Source organism: Aulostomus chinensis, chromosome 8 (assembly GCF_037954235.1).
Source record: "Aulostomus chinensis isolate RoL2024-O1b breed Wild chromosome 8, RoL_Achi_v1.0, whole genome shotgun sequence".
NCBI lineage: Eukaryota > Metazoa > Chordata > Actinopteri > Syngnathiformes > Aulostomidae > Aulostomus > Aulostomus chinensis.
The window spans coordinates 29,326,965-29,347,261 of NC_141327.1; the positions used below are offsets into that span (position 1 = coordinate 29,326,965).

General features: G+C 50.0%; 1 protein-coding gene across 4 annotated transcripts in view; it reads left to right on the plus strand.

Annotated features, from left to right (window-relative positions):
* The window catches only part of LOC147258012 (protein phosphatase 1 regulatory subunit 29-like), a 181,061-nt gene that overhangs the window by 86,234 nt on the left and 74,530 nt on the right, over window positions 1-20,297 (plus strand). For 2 of the 4 annotated variants that reach the window (XM_086212317.1, XM_086212318.1), the window contains one exon: window positions 5,966-6,023. The exons of the other annotated variants lie outside the window; for them this stretch is intronic. The gene's annotated coding sequence lies outside the window, so the exon portion shown is untranslated. The remainder of the gene's footprint in view (window positions 1-5,965; window positions 6,024-20,297) is intronic. 4 annotated transcript variants of the gene reach the window in all.

A 20,297-nucleotide genomic window follows, 5' to 3' on the forward strand; every position in this document is an offset into this window, starting at 1 on the left:
CTCGTCCTCCCCCCCTCCCTCCATCCCCCCCCCCCCCCCCCCCCCCCCCCCCCCGTAGAAGCATATGGCTCGAGGTCTCCGGGCTCCTTCCCCCTGGATAGAGAGAGTCGTGCTTCTCGTGTGGTGGACGGACAGGAAGGCGAAAGTGGGAAGAGGTGGGCAGAGGAGAGTGAAGGTGGTTAGTCAAGACTGGAGAGGAGATGAGGCGGCGGGGGGAGGGGAGGGGTGCCGGGGAGAGGGATGGAGGTGAGGTAATTGAAAGAGGTTATCGGTGAAATGAATGTGAGGAGAAGCGAGTGAATTGGAGATCGAAGGGATATTGATGTATAGGGACAGAAGGAGAGATGAAGAAAGAGATGAGAGAGCAGGAGGTCCCTCAGGGCTCAGTCCTGGGCCTCCTGCTCTTCTCCAGCTGTGTTAACGAGTTACAGCAGCACTGGCGTCTTACTTCTAGGCAGTAACAGAGGGACGTTTACATGTTTCTGGTTCAACTTCAGTAATGAGATGGCAGTCATGACGTTTGTACTCGTTACAGTTTTATTTTTGCAAAGGTCCATAAACAAGAAGCTCCAGAATGAGTTGGACGCTGCAGACAGATGTTTTTATCACTATTGTCATTATTTTAGTATTTTTATACTGATGAGGAAGGAAGGAAAGAAAGGACACACACAGGCTGGGTTCCATCTTTTAGGACATGACAGGACAGGACAGCTTTTTCTTGATCTTAGATTTTATCCCATCTTTTTTATGTCTCGGTATAAAGTGGCAAAGTAAATAAGATTTCTCCTGAAATGTGGAGGAATAAAATAAAACAAAAAAGGATGAAGTCTTTGAAACGTTAACAGAGGCCGGCAGGAAAGAGTTAAATGTCTCTTCACATCTCGCTGGATTTGGTTGTTATTTGATCAATGTTTCAACAAGATGGCGCGCTTCATTAGATAAGCACACGATCTGGGGTATCCACTTCCTGTGGCAGCCATATTGGATTGACATACTTTGTGTACTCATTTTTGAAGTCAGGCTGGGAGGAACTACAGAGGACATTTAAGGCTTTGTAAAAAAAAAAAAAAAAAGAAAAAACTGCGAGTGAAAATAATTTACAAAGAATTGATGACAGAGTGGAGGTGAAGTTTCAGCTCCACTCAACCAGACGCGGCTCTCAGTTGTCTGGCCGGGGTATCGATCGTCCCCGGCGATGGTTTCAGTGGGTCACTGGTTCTCATTACATCCAACAGATCTCATCAAGACGGCTGCAAATCGGTCCTCGCGTGCGGCCGGTGTACGCCGGCCTCAGCCTCGCTCGCTCACACGCTCAATTTGCGGTTTGACTCACACACCGTCTACGTGACGTTATGATCCCGGGGCTCCTCTGCTGGTGGCGTGGGATGATCCGTGTCGTCATCCTCCACACGGTCTGGTATGAACATCCAAGGGAATTCTTCTTGACGTCATCTGTCGCCCTGTCACCATCCACACTCGCTTCTAGGGGTTTGACTCAAGTTGGCTTGCAGCTCCGCTGGTGGCCGACGGACGTTTGATCCAGATTCGGATGCGGACGCGCACCACCACTAGCATCCCGTTGGAGCTGCCGCCGATGCACCTCAGCCGTTTCTCTCGTCCGTCCCTCTTGGTTTCCACCCCCCGCCCTCCTCTCACATCCTCAGGTTCATTTGTGACTTTGCTGGCTCACTGTCTCCGTCCATGTGTTGCAGCCACTAAATCTTTGCTACCGCTAATTACAGGGAGCTCAGTCAGAGGGCGCATGAGGCCAAGGTGGCGCTTGTTCTGTTGATCCAGGCCGTGGCAGATGGTGGCAGGTTAAAGAGTCTCTTCAAAGCAGCCAACTCGTCTCTTTTTTTGGATTTTGCGTCAGAATTTTTCTGCAGCACCGACCGAGCCCACAGCTCCAAATGCAACTTTCCAAACAAAGGAACATATTTGCTGTCTTGGGTAAACTGACAGACGAGTTGCAGGGGTTTGGGACTTCATTTGCTCCGAGTAGCTCTGTATTTACATTGCAGGGGGAAAAACACAGAAATGACAGATTTTTGCTCTTTAGTTCCTGTCAGGATGAATCCTGAAACTCTTCACGCATCTGAGAAGTCCAAGATTTGAGCTCTTGGCAGACGTATGAATGCGGCTCCTGTGTGTGTTGGACAGGATTGAATCCGTATTGTTTGGAGCGGTAAGCGATATGGACGTTCTGTCGGCGGAGGATGAATGAAGTGTCCTCTCAACAATGAAGCTTCCTCTTCACGCAGGCGGACGCTATTGGATCCCGGTCGTTTGATCAACGGCTCTGGGTTTTACTGTTAATGCTCAGGTTAAGTGTTTATTTGCCGGGCTGCTGCTCTCTGCTGTTTGCCATTGACCTTTGACCTGCCTGGGAATGGCTTTCCAATGGTTTTAATCGATGCATTAATTCAATAGTGGTGTTTGATTTCTGATATTCAAGCTGTTTCCTCTAGAACCAGCAGCTCTCCGGACCGAGAGCGGAGATCTGAGGCGGAGACGACGGAGCTAAATGGCAGCTTGACCTCCGCTCGCTCCGTTTTTTTTTTTTTTTTTCATCTTTCATCTGAGAATCTCACACAATCCCAGTTGCCTTCGTTTAGCGCTCAGATTTACCACGATGACCCGCAGGACTGAGAGGCTCCACCGTCTTTGACCTTTGACCCCTGACCACCGAAAGCTTCTCTTTTCATACGAAGTGGACGCCATATTAGAAATTCCATTTAAATGAGAACGGTAGCGACGCGCAGCCGGGAGCTGAACCCCCTCCAGGGGACTTGATTAGTCTGCTTTTAATCGTTTCCTCTGAATGTCAGGGATTACGTTTGATTATCATTAAAGCTTAAATCCACACGGCTCTTTAGGTCCTCCTGTTAAAGAAAAGAGCGTAACATTCATCCTCAAGCACATGAATATAAAATCAGAATGGGAGGAAGCTGTATCCTTGGAGCTGCCGCTGGAGTCCCAGGTCATCACCCGTCTCTTGATGGCTTATCAGAGTTTTTATCCACACATTAAATTTCCCGCCTCATCGATGATGCAACACAAACACTTGAAGGCTGTCAGGCAGCTGAGAAATACCCTCATGTGGACAAGTTCATGTTAATTTCCTCATTATTCCCTTATTTTAATCGAGTGTGTACTTCAGCAGGACCTCTCATCAAACATTCCCTTTCCTAAAGAAAATTGGATTGAGCCTAATTGAATGGACAGCCGGAGAGTTGAAGGAACGCCACTCCACCAGGAAGAGAAAGTAAATGAGCAAGAAAGAGAGAGGAGGAATGTGAGCAACGGAGGGATGAAAGCTGAGGGAAAGACTTTTAATGAGACATTGAGAGGAGACAGCGATGATGTAGAGAGAGGGAGACAGCTTCTCCTGTCAGATGTGATCAAACGAGCCTTTATGTGAGGGTTTTGATGGGAGACTCGCAACATCAACGACAACTAGACGCCGCATTCCTCGCAGCACGGTGGAACCAACAGGAGCAAACGGTAAATCAGGATTTGAAGGATGGCTCCACGTCCGGGCTCTGCCTCTGAGCGCCGTCACCCATCTCCATCACTCCCTTCTCCTATACGTCTTCTTTCTAGTCTTCCTGTCATCCTCCATCTCGGCACCGGAGCCACCAAACCCGCCAGCCGGCTTCCCTCTGCCCTGCTCTGCTGTGGAGGGATGACAAATTAATTCAGACTCCAATTAGAAAAACAAGCTTTTGGATGGTAATCAAGATAAACCAGAGGCGACCGTATCGGCCTGGGATCTGGATTGTTCGCTGAGCTCCTAGGAGCTCAGAGAGAGTTTGAAAACAGAGATGAGGAGCTACCAAACTTCTTATCTTTGTTCTTTGTGGCGAGCGGAGGGAAGCATCCACCTGTAACAATAGTTGGGGATTATAGGGACGGAATCCTAAATGGGAGGAATTACACAGACGAGTGATGAGGCTCACTGATACCGGAGCGCTCGGAACCGTGTTGGATTCATTACCAACCAAGCCAACGGAGGAGGTTTCATCAGCTCCTTTGAGTCTCCCCAGCTGCAGGTTTGCCTTCAGTTTCTGGGACTCGTGGGGACGGAGCTGCTGCTTCTTCTTCCTCTTGATTTGTGATAAAAAGCCAGCCTCAGATTGCAAAAGCTTTGCCACAGATGATCGTTTCTGGACAGCAGCTCCGTGTCTGACGCTCGAGCTGACAGAGCAGTGACGGCGTGGCCGCCTGGAAGTTCCTCTGAGCCATGGTCGTCTTTCTCCTGCTGGCTCCTGAGGGCTGTAGGGGCCCTGATGGCCTCTCCTTCTCCTCCGTTCTCACAGCCCAGGTGTAGCTGGTGGACGCGCACCTCGCTGAGCATTCCTCTTTTGGTTTTGCCACATTTCCAACGTTTGAGACTCACCGTTTCTTGACAACTGAATGGAGAAACAATGAAGGTCCTGCCAGGCAGCTGAGCTGCAGCTGCAGGTGTCTTGAGGCGACTGACTCCTCCGCAGGGCAGAAGGAGCCAGCTGTGTGTATTCAGCTGCAGCTGGAGGAGGCTGAGTTTCTCCTCCGCGTACACATCCACGCCGGCGCCCTCTCAGATGCTCGTGTGCTGTGACTCTCCCTGGCCAGTCCTGCTGTTCATTCCTGTCACTGCATTTGTGTCGTGACAGCCTGAGTTTTGTGGAGCTCCACAAGTGAAATACGGGCTGTAAACAAAGGTCGGATGGACTCATGAGTCACTCATTTATGTGACAGAGGTTTGTTATCCTGTCATCCAGCCCGCGCTGACATTTCCCAGCGAGGCCGAGTCAAACTCAATCTGATTCCATTTTCCTGTAAGTCGGGCGTGATTGATTTACAAGCACACCTCCTCTGGATGTGAGCACGGATGAACATTAGCAGCAGAGGAGTTTAGCCTCAGCTGGCTGGCTCGCTAGCAGCAGTCTTCTCTTTGAGCACGCACCGTCGTGTGGAGCGCCGTGCCGCATCGTTAAGCAGACAAGAAGAGAATCTGCGGCTCGGCGTGAACGCGTCGGGTCTCAGTTCTTGTTTTCTCACACGTTTGGGCCTCTGCAAACTTAAGAGGAGGAAGATCGTCCATGATGAGGTGTGACAGTCGAATGTGTCTCATTCACCGTGTTTGATCTTTCAAGATTCAAGGGATCACGGCGACTTTTTCTGATGGGTTATTTCTAAAAAAAAAAGCCTCAGCGTAAAATTCTCTGTCACCATTTACGAATGACGAGATATTGTAACGTCAGAATCAGACGAGGATTTCCCCGGAACTGGTTTGCTGCTGCCACTGGCGACTGGGACGCATCAGCGAAAGCTCCTGTGTGTTGCTGATGATTTGCTCTTTAATCCGAGCAGCTTGCAGCATTTAAAACATTATCTCTACAGCTGAACTTGTACAAATACGGCAGAAGCTGCCCAGTGCAACCACAGGTGTCTTCAGCTAATGAGCAGCTCCGCTGGAGTCGAGGAAGGGGAAGACAGATTGCTGTTCCTTTCTGTAAAGACTGCCAGCTGGTAGCCAACCTGTGGGCAGTCGGGCAGTGGCCCAAAGTACAGTCATAAAGATGCTCAGTTTAACAACATTAACTCCCATCTCCCCCAAATAAAATGCTCTTACTGCTTGCATGAAGATTAAATTCATGACTTTCTGTGCAGCAGCAGGTTTCTGTCAGGGAGAAACAGCAACTCTCTCCTCGGCGTTTCAGTCCTCTTCACTCACGACGAGGCGCCTCTCTCGGCTCCCCGTCAGATGTTCAAAGCTCCGTCGTTCCTCTGTATATCCGCGGCGCTTCTAAACATTCCAGAACGTGGGGGACATCAATCACTGTACAGTTTGTGAACACGGAAAATAAAATCAAGCATTTCTACCTTTGTGATGGAGGCACCGACCTCCAGTCGTCACGACAGCCTCAAGGTTGTTGAATCCCTCCGACTCACCAGGATTTCTCCTCTTTATTTTCTGCAGGTGCTCATTTTTTGGTCCAGGAGTTACCAAATGCTTTCAGTCCCAGGTGTGCAAACAGGTACGCGCGCGCACACAGACACACACGCACACACACACACAAACACTTGCTTTCACCTCTCTTTGCTTTGCTTTTATCTCCATCTTTGAGATACTTTGCTCTGTAATTGCTGCACTGATCGTGAAACCAGGCGGCGTGGAGGAGCAAGCGGTCGCGGGCGCAGGATGCGATGGAGCCATCAGGTCTCACGTTGAGTCTAGTCAAGTTTTCTGAAATGTTACTTTTATGTATTCAGATGAGGAAATATCAAGTGGATGATGTGCATCTCAGCCTGTGTTGCTGACTTATGCATGACTGGACGTAAGCCTGCATATTGAGAGGAGGAAAGCCAGAGTGCAACCATTAAAAATGTTTTCGTCGGGTGAAACAGGAAAACTACAACTCTGAAGGTGTTAGCGTGAGGCTTCAGCTCCAGTCCGTTGGAGCCCGTCGGCCATCTTGGAGGCGGTGCTGCTGAACTCAGCGACGTCGTCAACTTGAAAGACAAAAGTTGAAGTTTTACAGAACAGAATGAACTTTCTAGTCGTGTGGTTGACTTTCTTTCTCTCTCTCTTTTTTTAAACAGTATTATGACCAAGACGGCCATTAACCTTAATGTGTATTTTTATATTTTCTTTCCTGCGGTCACTTTATGAAAAACAACGTCTTTACCTGCTGCGTTCTGCATTAAGCAGCTGGCCAGGGAATCTGGGAGTCCAGCTATTAATGCACAAAGCCATCAAACCCCTGTGGACGTTGAGTGGGCCGTGTGTGGCGGGGGAGGATCAATCTGGCTCATATCCAGGGGTGAGAGAGGGGTTTGGGCAGTGAGGTGTATAATTACTGAAAGCAAACTTGATGATACAACAAAACATCATCAGGCTGTTGGTTCGTGTTGCCGGCGCCTCCTCCAGAAGCCACACGCACCGGACAAACCCACCGCGCTCACGCTCCACTCACACGTGTTAGAAAAGTAGCGCTTTGCAGTACTCTGCTACTTTTAGGCAGTAACAGAGTAACAGAACATGTTTCTACTAAAGGATTGCTGGTACTATTCCCGTTTCTGTGTCTGCCAATGCGTCAGCGCCCCAGATGGAGTGAGAGGACCTCTCGTGGTTATCAGCTGTGAAAGTCTCTCCTCTGCCCCTCCGGGACTTTGCTCCTCCCTCGTTCTCTCCCCTCAGTCTTACCGCTCCGTTCTCTCTACCTCATCACTCCTTCAGGACTCTTTTTTTTTTTGACCTCCTCAGGACCCTCTCAACGGCCTCCTCCTGTTTTCTAGATTTTGTCCTGGAGAAACTCTGGCTCTCAGATTCCCTCCTTCTTTTCCTCCTCCAGCTGTGTTTGAAGTGTAAATGTTTCCGACCAGACTCCTCATCTAATGAAGGAGAGAGAAATGGAGAGAGCGTGGCTGGTTTGAGCCTGGAGAGAGGGTGGGAGGGTGTGTCTGAGCTGGACTGCACGAATAAAAGGAGGCAACACACACACACACACACACACACACACACACACACTAAATACAGTGGGATGAGTGCAGGATCAGAAAAGAGCATGGAGGGGAAAGGAGATCAGTACACTGTTTTTCAAAATAGGCATCAGATGCCAGTTATAGTCAACAGATACAGGAGTGTGTGTGTGTGTGTGTGTGTGTGTGTGTGTGTGTGTGTGTGTGTGTGTGTGTGTGTGTGTGTGTTGGGTTTTCATTTCTTCATATTATGGAATAAAAAAGGAAATCTGATTTGGTGAATTTTATTGTATTGTGTTCTTTCCAACCCGAAGGCCGAGGCTGCGGCTCCAGGGTTCACGCTGACATTGGAACTGTTGGAGAAAATCCCATCTGACGGCTACAACAGAGAGGCCAGTGTAAAACCGACCCGTTACTCTCAGCGTCTTTATTTCAGAGTAGAACATCAATAATCGGTTCATTCGTCCAGAACTTGATCTGCGTGGACGTCCCGTCTCTGAACGGCGTTTTTCTACCTGGCGTCCTCGTCCACTGACGTACCTGATGGCTTCACCTCCAGGTTCATGTGATGCTGCTTGTTGTATCTGTTTAAAAAAAAGAGAACTCTTTGAGAGGAACCATCTGGTTTTGGGGGGGGGGGGGTCCTGACAACAATCATGAAGATAATGTTTCAACTTTTCACAGTCCTGATCATTTCAAATGATGACTCAGACCCCCCCCCCCCCCCCACGCCACCTGACACCATAACGCTAAAGTAAAAACATTCCAGTAAAAATCAGCTTGGTTTTATTGGCTGGTAGTGATCACATGTCGTATGAAAACTCCATCAAGTGAAACTCACTTGATGGAGCGGTGCAGCGACAGGTGGACGGACGGATGGCAGGAGAGGACGAGTCGCTCGGGGAGTCAAAGTCGACAAGGCAGGAGAGTGAGAAGATGGGATTCTGCATGTCCGAGGGAAATGGAAAAGGGGATTGAGCGAGATGGCAAAGACTGATGAAAGAAGGACGGAAGTGAAGAAATGGCGAATCGAATGGCTGACAGACCTCTGGCCTTCACGGGGAGACCTGCGTGGTGGAGGGAACGAGAAGAGGAGGGGAGGGAGGTGGAGAACGTGGCGGGGGAAATGAGACACTTGAACACTAAAAAGCAGAAATCACTCGTCAAACTCAGAGGTTTTAAACTCTTGTTGGACATTTGCTGAGAGACGAAAACCACAAACACGGCAGCTGTTAGCTAAGATGGTCGCTGCAGACGTTCACACGTGGTGTACTGTAGTACTACACGACCGTACTATACGACTACTACATTACTGTGTATTATCTTGGGAGGTGCTTGTGTGGAGAGGGAATAGGAAGGAAGTGCACCTGGTCGTCACTGCATGCTGAGCTAAGATCAGTTCACCGGGGAGCTGAAGAACCGAGGTGTAAAATGATAGCTGCAGACGGCGAGCAGGAGAGAAGCGGTCGATGCTGTGTGACGTCCGAACCACAGAGAGGATAGAAGGCAGATAGCTGGAGATTAGGGGGGGGGGCGCAGCAGAACCTGCGCGGGTTCAAGAGGAGAGGCACTCAAGAAAAGTCAGGAAAGCGCAAAGCCATGAAAGATATGCAGCTGCAATGAGGCGTGAAGCCGGGGAAGAGGAGGTGGGAGGGAGAGCGAGGCAGAAGACGACTCGGAGGAGCCGGAGAATAAACATGAGGGACACCGGAGGGCAGAGGGCATCAAGGGATGAGACGCAGGGATGTAGAGAGAGGACCATGGCGCCCACAAGTCTTGCAGTTACATAAGTTGACGACCGCGCTGCTGGAAAAGGCAGTAACACATGACATGTGACACACGTGTCACCGCCACCGGGAGGACGACAACACCTCAGCCAGAGCCCCGGCGGCGCTGCAGCACGACGTGAAGGTTAAGTTAAGAAATATTGTTTTAAAGTGCAGAGGAAAGAATATTCCGGAACAACCGAATCGTTCCACTAAAACCAGAGGTTTGTTTAGCGGTGCCACAGGACGGCGGCGAAGGTTGATTGCAGTCACTCTCAGGGATCAGGCCGCTCTGATCCCCTCCCCCTCCCTCAGCCATCATGAGGGGCGATCCTCACCATCTGCTCTGCCTGCTGGCCTCTAGGGGGCGATACTGGTCCACCAGATCCAACCACAGGTTTCGTCACACGTGCGTGTTGCCTGTATTTTATCTCCTCCTGTTCCTTCATTTGGAGGTAGCGAGTGGCGGCGTCCGCCTGACGCCATCAGACTTGTGGGAATCTTTTGCAGGGGCAGTAACTTTTCACTGAGGGCGAACAGCTTCATTCAGGCCTCCACGCCTGCATCCGCTGGCGCAAAACCCCTGTGTGGTTATACTGGCCGTCGCCAGCTGATGTGGTGACGATGTCCGATTGGTGGATGGGTCCCGCCCTCATGCAGCGGGAGGTTATCAGGCCAGACGTTCATCCAAACTCTCCTCATCAGGGCTTTAGATGCAACAACAAGCGATTGGTAAACCGACGAGCCGGTGGAGAACTCTGATTGAAAGCTGGTGAAGAACATCAGGATGAACTGGAGGCAGAGATTGGATGTGTGTGTGTGTGTATGTGTGTGTGTGTGTGTGTGTGTGTGTGTTGCTGACAGTGTGTAGTGGATTAGTAGCCTGCACCGTGTGCTGTGTGGGCTGTTGTTTATGCGACGTGCCAACACATGACAGCAGCCGTAGGAGAAACATGGCGCGTAAGCTGCCACTGTGAAATTCGCCTCTGTGGGGGGTCTTCCTCCTTCCTCTTCCTCTGCTCCATTCATACATGTCGCAGTCGTAGCTGCGGGTCCTCCCAGCATCCATGCGTGTATTCCTACTCGTGGTGGTGCGACGTGTTCATTGCATGTTATCTTTTCGATACGTTTATCACAGCGGGATTGTGTTGTGGTTCCTGTAGGAGTTTCCTGAGAGGACTTGAAATGAACCCTCCCCCATTCAGTCCAAGAGCCTCTTGAAACCATTCATATAAAACACGCCCCCCACCCCGCTTCTATCAACAACAGGAGGCTGCAGCACACGTTCCATCTTGATATTGTTGTGCGGCGCATGATCGTGTTTGTCACAGCTAAAGCAACCTGGGTGCTGTCAGACAAACATCATGATGTAATTCTTAGTGTCAGCCAGCAGAGCAGATAAAAATGAAGACCACGTGGGGGGGGCCTCCAGCCATCATCTGGTTAGAAACTCTTAGAAAAGACTGAATCGGAAGCAGCTGTCAGTTTTAGTTGAGCTGATTTGTCAGGGAGCAACATAAATCACCTCACCGCCGCCGCCGCCGCTCCGTCCGCAGCCCCGGGTGCGTTTTTACTGACGTGTGAGTTTCTCCGTGGAAGACATTCGACTCATCAGCTGCTCAGACCACAACTAGCAGCAAGATGAGGTTTCGCTCAGAAATCACGGTTGTCTCAGCTATTACTTCCTCAGCAGAGGTTGTCATGGTAACACTCTTGGGCTTGGGAACAGGAAATGGCCACCACGCTTAATTTGCAATGTTTTGCTCAAGTCAACAAGGCAACCTAGGGCGGTGAATGGCGGCGGAACCTCCCATGCTGCCCTCAGCGGACGTTCCCAGCCCCACATGCCCAAAACCGGCGCCAGCATCACTTGACACTCGTGTAAACGTTTTTAAAGCTGCAGCCCAGAATGTTAGTCTCCATCTGCTGGCCATCAGAGTCATTGCATCCTGGTCTGCCCACTGATGAACTTTTCCACCAAAATGACTCGTTTCACTATGACAAATGGATCCATTTCATCTGGGAACCTAGTCTAAAGTCCAGAAGAGTCAGATTGAGTTAGCTCAAGGCTAACTCTCCGGCACATCATCACTGATACGAACGCCACTGTCACCTGCACCGGCGGCGACCGCCTGAGTGAGCGTTGTGGGACCCGATGTTTTCAACCTAAGACGCGTTCCCTGTGCCGGTGGTTGGAGTTACCGTGGGTTCTAACTCCACAGCAACAATTCAGCGCGTCGTTCCTGCTGCGGTCACAGAAATGTGTCCCGCTGAAACATCAGCCCCTTCACTCTCTCCCCATTCGCAGTCTGGATGAAATAAAGTTAGAAATCACAGGGTTCTGGTCTCTGCAGCACTTCAGGAAGCCGGCTCCTGTAATTTACGGCCCATGTGACCTCTTTATTTCACCCATTCTTGATGAACGCTGCTTGTTTGGGAGTGTTTGGATGTGATTTAGCTGGTTTCTTCTAGGCTGAGACGCTTGAGGAAGCCCAAAGGAGTTTTCTTAAAAACCATTGTACGTTTGTTTTATCCGTTTCATAAATGTAAATACACTTTGCCCCAAACGCTGATGATTTGGGGCCTTTAGGATGAGAGCGGGGGGGGACTGCCGTGGGAGAGGTATGAGGGTGTCAGCGAATGAGAAATGGCTTAATAAAGAGCGAGGAGGTGGCGTGAGAGAGGGAGAGCAGGCAGGTGCAGCTTCCTCTGCATCAGTGACCTGAGGGGAACACGGTGTTATTGATCGGTGCATTACAATATCAATCAGCCACGCCGCTAATTTACTAATGACACGTTTACTGTCGGATAACAGGCAGAGGGGTGTGTACTGTACGCAGCGGCGATCCTCTCGTCTGCTCAAGCTAATTTTTAATGGCACATTAAACAGCGAGGCGGCGCGTGGAGGGGGGGGGGTCGGGCTAATTTACATAAACTGTGTCTTGTCAAGTTTTAGTGATCTGTGACTGCAGAGCAGGACCTCAGAAACAGATTTAGTTTCTCAGATTGAATAAATGAGTTGTCGCAATGACGTTCTTTGAAAGTGGAGTCAGGGACAGCAAATGAAGCGAAAGCCAGAGGGGTTTTGACTCTGGACTTTGGATGATTGCAGAAAATCCTTCACACGTTGATCCCAGTTAGCATCTGAGGGGAGAGCAATTCCTTCACCTCTCATTAGGCAATAAATGGACGCATGACATCATCATCACCAAAGCCAGCGTCACACTTCCTCTGCTGCGTCCTCAGCAGGCTGGGGTTGAAAGTCCTCGTTGACTTCTGTGGTCCTCAGACGCTTTCATACAGAAGAACAAAATGTGACAAGATCTGAAGCTCGTGTGGACCGCAGAACTCCCATCAGGCATTTAACCAGAAAAAAAAGGTGGAGGAGCGAGGAAGAAGACGGCAGAGGGAGAGAAACACAGGTGAGAGAGGAGACGGGTGAGAGAGGGGAGACACAGGTGGGAGAGGAGACACAGGTGAGAGAGAGGAGACAGGTGAGAGAGAGGAGACAGGTGAGAGAGGGGAGACACAGGTGGGAGAGGAGACACAGGTAAGAGAGAGAGGAGACAGGTGAGAGAGAGGAGACACAGGTGAGAGAGGAGACAGGTGAGAGAGAGGACACAGGTGAGAGAGAGGAGACAGGTGAGAGGGGAGACACAGGTGAGAGAGAGGAGACACAGGTGAGAGGGGAGACACAGGTGAGACAGAGGAGACACAGGTGAGAGAGAGGAGACACAGTTGAGAGCGAGGACACAGGTGAGAGAGAGGAGACAGGTGAGAGAGAGGAGACACAGGTGGGAGAGGAGACACGGGAGAGGAGACACAGGTGAGAGAGAGGAGACAGGTGAGAGAGAGGAGACACAGGTGGGCCACAACAGAAAGGAAACACGATGACACAAGCGATCCTGACTCACCTGAGTCACGTCTCCAGACGTTCACCCCCCCCACACACCTCAGTGTCCCAGGAAGCTGCTGGCTGGACGACAACGTTGTGACGTAGATTCAAACCCTAACTTCCCTGACACCTGTGACTCAAACTGAAGACTCGTTTTAATCCAGCGTGCAAACAACGGCGGTGTTTGATTCCCGTCAGCGCCGCTTTGACTCCGAGGCTACGAGCGGCTCGTTGACTTTGTCTTTAGGTCTCTAAAGTGTCGCACTTGCACTCACCTTGCCAGCTGCTGTCAATCAAACCCCACAGTGTCACGGCCCTCCAGCTGCCTGAAGGAAAAAAAACACCTTTGAAAATAGCCAGCATCAAGAGGACTGTGTGTGTGTGTGTGTGTGTGTGTGTGTGTGTGTGTGTGTGTGTGTGTGTGTGTGTGTGTGTGAGCTGTAGGAAACCAAGTTACAGCTTCATATTCATTTCCGCCAATTCCTTGTGATTCATTTTTAAAGACTGCAGTAAAACACACTCACATGCACACGCGCGCGCAAACACACACGCACACACACACACCTCTGAGCAACCCTCTCAACCTCCAACAGTTGCGTTTTTCTTTTTATAGAAGAGCATCCTGTACAAAAACTTCCTCAAATCTTGAGTTTGCTTTGGCCCCAAGCAGACAGTGAAGGCACAAAAAGCAAAAACGCAGAAACTCAAGGACTTCATTTGAATATTTTCTGACAAAGCTGATCTTTAACTGGCCTCCAGAACTGGACAACTGCTGGCTACCAAGCCCTCTTCACCCAGCAGCACTCAGTGTCTCGTCGAGCTGCTGGTGTTTGTTGCGTTGCATTCAAATGCTGCTCTTGTATTGCAAAGTAATTTAAAAGAAAATCTTTCCAAAGACTTGACAGTCAGGTCAGGTTTATTTGTGGGTCACCAAACCCCAACCAAAGTTCTGTCCTGACTCTGTCCAAGTAACAGCAGCCACCAGAACCTTCCTTTACCAGCAGGAAGGTGAAGCAGATCCAGGATCAGTGGGGACGGAGAGAGAGCAGGAGAGCAGGACAGAGACAAAGACAGAGAATGGAGGAGGACAGAGAGACAGAAGGAGAGAGAGGGACAGAGATAGAGAGAGAAAGGGAAGAGACTGATGGACAGAGACAAAGACAGAGAATGGAGGAAGACAGAGAGACAGAAGGAAAGAGAGGGACAGAGATAAAGAGGGAGAGAAAGGAGGAGAGACTGATGGACAGAGACAAAGACAGAGAATGGAGGAAGACAGAGAGACAGAAGGAGAGAGAGGGACAGAGATAAAGAGGGAGAGAAAGGAGGAGAGACTGATGGACAGAGACAAAGACAGAGAATGGAGGAAGACAGAGAGACAGAAGGAGAGAGAGGGACAGAGATAAAGAGGGAGAGAAAGGAGGAGAGACTGATGGACAGACGGGGACGTGAGCAGGTGGAGCTACGGGTGGCAGCTGGAGCCTCTTCAGGTCTGGAGCCTCCTCCAGCAGCACCTGGATCTGGGATGAGGGGAGAAGAAGAGGAGTTAGTAACACGTATGAGGACAGGAGGAGAGAGAAGCCCAGTGCATCATGGGAGATCCCAGCAGTCTGAGCCTAGAGCAGCAGATCTAAGGGCCAGCCTAAGCAGTCCTGACTATAAGCCTGATCAACAAGGAGGTCTTAAGTCTGCTCTTAAACCTAGAGAGGGGGTCTGGGTCCTGGACTGAAACTGGGAGACGGTTCCACAGGAGGGGAGCCTGATAGCTGAAGGCTCTGGCTCCATTCTACTGTTAGAACTCTAGGAACCAGCAGGAACCCTGCATCCTGGGAGTGAAGGGTTCTAGCTGGATCATAGGGGACTAGGAGCTCTGTCAGGGATGAAGGAGCCTGATTGTTGAGGACTTTGATGGTAGAAGAAGAATTTTAAATTCTGTTCTGAATCTGACAGGGAGCCATGCAGAGAAGCCAGTCCAGGAGAGACCTGGTCTCTGGTACCAGTTCTAGTCAGGGGGGCAGCAGCGTTCTGGACCAGCTGGAGAGTCTTTAGGGACCTGTTAGTCCAGCCTGGTAGGAGGGAGGGGCAGTAATCCAGCCTGGAAGTGACAAAAGCAGGGACTAGTTTTTCTGCATCTTCTTGAGCCAGGATGTGTCTGATCTTAGCGATGTTACGTAGATGGAAGAAGGCGTCCTGGAGGTTTGTTGAATGTGGGAGTTAAAGGGTCCTGGTCTAAGAGAACTCCTAGGTTCCTACGGTGGTGCTGGGGGCCAGGGTGGTGCCATCCAGGGTACCTGTCTCATCAGATCAGGTGGTCCTCAGGTGTTTGGGCCCAGCACCAGAACTTCAGTTTATCAGAGTTTAATAAAGGAAATGATGGTCCTCCATGTTTCCTGTCCTTCAGACAGGCCTCCAGTTCAGTCAGCTGGTTTGTTCCATGTGGATCATTGATGAGTTCAGCTGAGTGTCGTCTGCATAGCAGTGAACATTAATGGAGTGTTTCCTGATCATGTGACCTAGAGGAAGCAGGTCCAGGGTGAAGAGGGCTGGTCCAAGCACAGAGCCTTGTGGAACACCTGAACTGACTGTAGTGGTCTCAGAGGAACCATCATTAACCAGTACCAACTGACATGGACCTAGTAAATATGACATAAACCAGTTTAGTGTGGTTCCTTTAATACCAGTGACAGGTTCCAGTCTCTGTAGAAAGATATGGTGGTCAATGGTATCAAAGCCCTGAGATCTAATCAGACCAGCACAGAGACCAGTCCCTCATCTGGTACCAGTAGGAGGTCACTGGTACCTTTGACTAGTTCTGTTCCTGTGCGAGGATGAACCTGGAACCTGACTGAATCCTCCAATCAGCTGTTGCTGTGGAGAAGTCCCAGAGCTGTTTAGCAACTGCTTTCTCCAGAACCTTGGAGAGAAAAGGAAGATGTGATGTTGGTCTGTAGTTGGTAGAACTTCTGGATCCAGGCTTGTTGTTTTTCTTTGAGAAGGGGTTGAAGACAGTTGAGCATTCAGTTACTAACAGGAAAGGAACCACACTCCCAGTGGTTTGTGTACTGGTGTACCCCCTGTAATCCCATAAATGGTTAAGAGTACCAAATCCTTAGTCGTGGTAATGACTTTATGAGGCGGTTTAAACTTGTTGTTCACTCAGACAGAAACCTTAGCTGTGACACGACTAACCGGATTAAACGGCGTGTGCAGGACGGCGTAATGCCGCTGCGAGGTAATAGAGATGTTGCAGAGCGAGCTGCCGTGGGCTCGGCGGCCCGAGCGCCAGCAATAAAGGAAGAGAGATGTTAAATGCAGAGCTCCCAGTGGCATCGTTGGATGTGCTGTTTGTGCGTTTCCACTGGCGACAAATGATACATTTCAAATGGGTTCTTTTAAAGCTTCGGGTAATCATTACGTGACAGAGTGTGTATGTGTGTGTGTGTGTGAGTGAGTGTGTGTGTGTGTGTGTGTGTGTGTGTGTGTATTCCCTGCATGGTTTTTACTCTTGAGAAATGTTCACGCTTGTGGGTGCATGTTTGACTACTGAGCTGATATGAATGAATCCTCCATATAGTTGTAACTACAGAAAAGTGTCTTACATTATGCCAGTGTGTGTTTGTGTGTGTGTGTGTGTGTGTTTGAAAGAGAGAGGGAGCGTCTTGTTGTGTTTGTTTGTGTTAATTTGTGTCAGTGTGTCTGAGTGTGATAGTGTGTTTGGATTCTCAGCAAAATATGTCTGCACAGCCATGCGTGTGTGTGTGTGTGAGTGTGTTTGTGAGTGTGTGTGTGTGAGTGTGTGTGTGTGTAGCTAAATTGGTTCCCTCCATCCTAATAGAGCCTGAACCAGCAGCTTAATGAGGAAGCAACGTTGGGACGACTGAGACCACACTCATCACTGTGTAAACTAGCAGCAACATGTGCACGTGTGTGTGTGTGTGTGTGTGTGTGTGTGTGTGTACAGTACATCCCTCTACAGAATGTGAGCCCCCACCTGGATGCAAGGACACGCTCGCCATAACTTTCCTCGCAAGAAAAACATTTCATCATTGGTTCATAAAGGAACACCAACACTTCTTACAGCCCCACTCACGCTCTCACGTTAGCTTGTTCCCTGCTGCATTGGCCGTTCTGTGACATGCGTATGAATACGTTTGATATCAAGAGCTCACGGACGTTTTTGATCATCATGAGGACGCGTAGCTGCGGCGCCGTAATAAGATCTCAGTACCACAGGAAACACTTCAGCACAGCAGGAAACAATGGAAACTGCTCCTTGGAAATAAAATGACCAGCGTCATGTGGACAGTTTAGAATCGTTCTGGTGTCTTGGAGAGGCAGTGCAGATGTGTGTGTGTGTGTGTGTGTGTGTATACATTTGAGTGTGTGTAGGGGGTTGAGGCCTCCTTTCAAGTGTTAACATGCATTTGAAGCCTGTGTGAAAGATAAGACCCCAAGAGTCGCTTTCTTTGTTTCCCCTTCATCTCTCTCCCCCTTCCCTCTCTCTCCCTTGCCCCCCCCCCTTCTCTCTCTCTCTCTCTGGAGTGACTGCAGAGGAAACATTTTCTCATCGTGCAGCAGTGCCTTGAATTTTCATCCTGCATGACTATCACATCGCTAATTACATATAATTCCATTTTAAGTTGCCAGGGTTATCTGAGGAGAAAGCAGAGGAGGGAGAGAGAGAAGGAAGAGAGTGCAGAGGAGAACAGAGAAAGAGAGGAAGGCCCAGAAGTGGAGTCCTCGTCGATCTGGTGTCGCGGCCTGGGGTGACTCGCCCACTTTTATTGACTCCGCTAAATCAAACAATGAAAGTGTTAAAAAGTTCCCGCTCCCTGTCTCTCACACTCGTCCTCTCCTCTAATCCCTCACTCCCTCCCCTCCTCATCTTTCCCCTCCTTCTTTGTGCATCAGTGCCTTGTTAGGATGAAAAACTGAGGAGGAGAGGGATGAAGGAGGAGGTAAAGGTAAGGAACAGGGTAAAGGCAGTTGAAGGGTCTCATTTCCCTTTTCCCTGTTGTTCCGACGCTCCAAACCAACACGGTTTTGTTCCGTTCAGTCTTGAAGCGACTCAGCTGTCACTTCTACCTGAAGGGTCCAGGGATCCTGACGGTGGCGCCGTCACATCTTCTCTCACCATAACAAGACTCAGATGCAGATTTAGCTTTTATGGAAACGGCAGAACGCACAAAAACTACCTTGAATTTACACAAAAGCTTTGACGCACACTTGAGTTTTTGTCTTTTGGATCGAGAGTAGATGTGCTGGAAGAATCCTGAACTGACGTGACCTGAACTCTCATGACTTCCTGGTAAATCCAGAGCTCAGAAAAGCTGTGCCGTATCTGAGCTTGACCCCGATGGAGGCCAACCACCAACCACAGCCCAGCGACATCGTCCAGCACGAACCTGATCTGCTTTTTCCAGTTTGAACGAGCCGTCAGTTCAACGAGTTCTTCAGTGTTCTGAGTGAGAAGTTAGGCCGATAAAAAGTTCTGCTGGCTACAAGGGAGCATGGCGCTGGAGCTGGCGTGGACCCTAAGCTCCAGCTAGCTTCCATCTGCTGTTAAGAATCCAAACCGTATCGTCCTGGACGGTCAACGCCTCCGACGCTTCGTCCTCGCAGGTCTGCGTGTCTCAGCCACTGGACACTTGGAAAGCACTTGGCGGACACGAGTTCACGGAACACAGCGGCGTGAATCGTGAACGACGGCGTCATCTTAAAGATTAGGATTAGAAACAGTGTGAAATATGAAAGAGGCGCCAGTCCCTCCCAAACTGGCTCTCAGGGTTCGTTGTTGTTGTTGCTCACATTATCAAGAAGTGATTCATGTTACCATGAAACTCCCTCAAAGCAAAAGAAAAAAAAAATCCCCTCTCCGGGCGGACAAACTGGTTCAGGGTGATTTGTTTCCTGAAGCGGGCTCTTCGGGGCCGAGCAGGTGTGTGTGTTATATATTTCATTCTCTCCGTCTCCGGCTCAGACAAACAAACCCGTCAGCACAGCAAGAATGCAAAGTCCCATCTTGATTATTAAAATTTTATTGTATTAAGCATCAAGCACAGTGGATCCTTTTATTTCCAGCTACGCCTTTGTGTATGTTTATGAGTGTGTGCGCGTGTGAGTGCGTGTGTCACTCGATACGAGTAGCGCTCCGTAACTCTTCCCTGACCCGCCGGGAGCGAGATGTCGGGCCTTTTCTCAGTCGTGTTTGCCGTGACAGAACCGTGCTTTTCTGCAAGACGTCCAGACGTTTTCTGGTGACAAAAAACAGATGGGGATTCTTCACGAGACATCAGGACGTTTGCAGCCGAGCTCCCGCAGCAACGGCAGGTGCGTTCAGTGAGACGCCGGGACACATTCTGACGGGGAAAAAGGTGTTTTTAGCGAGACGTTTGGCGTTAGCAGCTGTTCCTGTCAGCAAAGTGTTGTCAGTGGGACATTGTGGCGCCCCTTCTTCTTCTTCTGTGGTGTCTTTGGTGGTTGCATCGTCACATCTGTAGTGTGACAACTACAGTACCGCCACAGCTAGCGTAACACATTGCCTTGTGTCGACACAAGTGTCAGTCGGGTCTCAAACCTGTGACACGGGTGATGTCGGGGGGCCTGCTGGCTGTCACACTGATGAACTGACCTGGACAGTTGGAGGATACTCGTGCGTAACGTTTCACCAGACATCATTGGAACGTCTGTGGAACGTCTGTGGAACGCGTGGCTCTTGATGTTGGGCGCTGAGCGTCGTCGGTTTTTCTAATTAGAGGTGCAGCACGGAGACATCATGTCACTCACCCACCTCTCCTTCTTCCATCTTTCCATTCTTTCCATCCCCTCTGTTTCTGCACACACTCTCCCTGTCAGACGCCATCCTGTCTCCCCCCCCTCCCACCTCATCCCGCCTGTCACTGTGTTCGACTCTCGTTTTGTTTTGATCGCCCTCGTCATCTCCTCCGTCTCGCTGCCAGCTCATGACACGAGGACGGTGACACCCTTCCGTCGGCCGGTTTCACCTCCTTCGCTCCTCTTTTCCAGTCCGTTTGTGTCATCCGGACTCTTCCTACGCTCCGTTTTCTGCTCAGGTTCATAGATGTTTTCCCTCAGGTGCCCATCTTCCTCCTCTCCTCCATTTTGCTCCTTTTATTGAGTCCACGTCTTTCTCCTTTCTCGCTTGTGCTTCT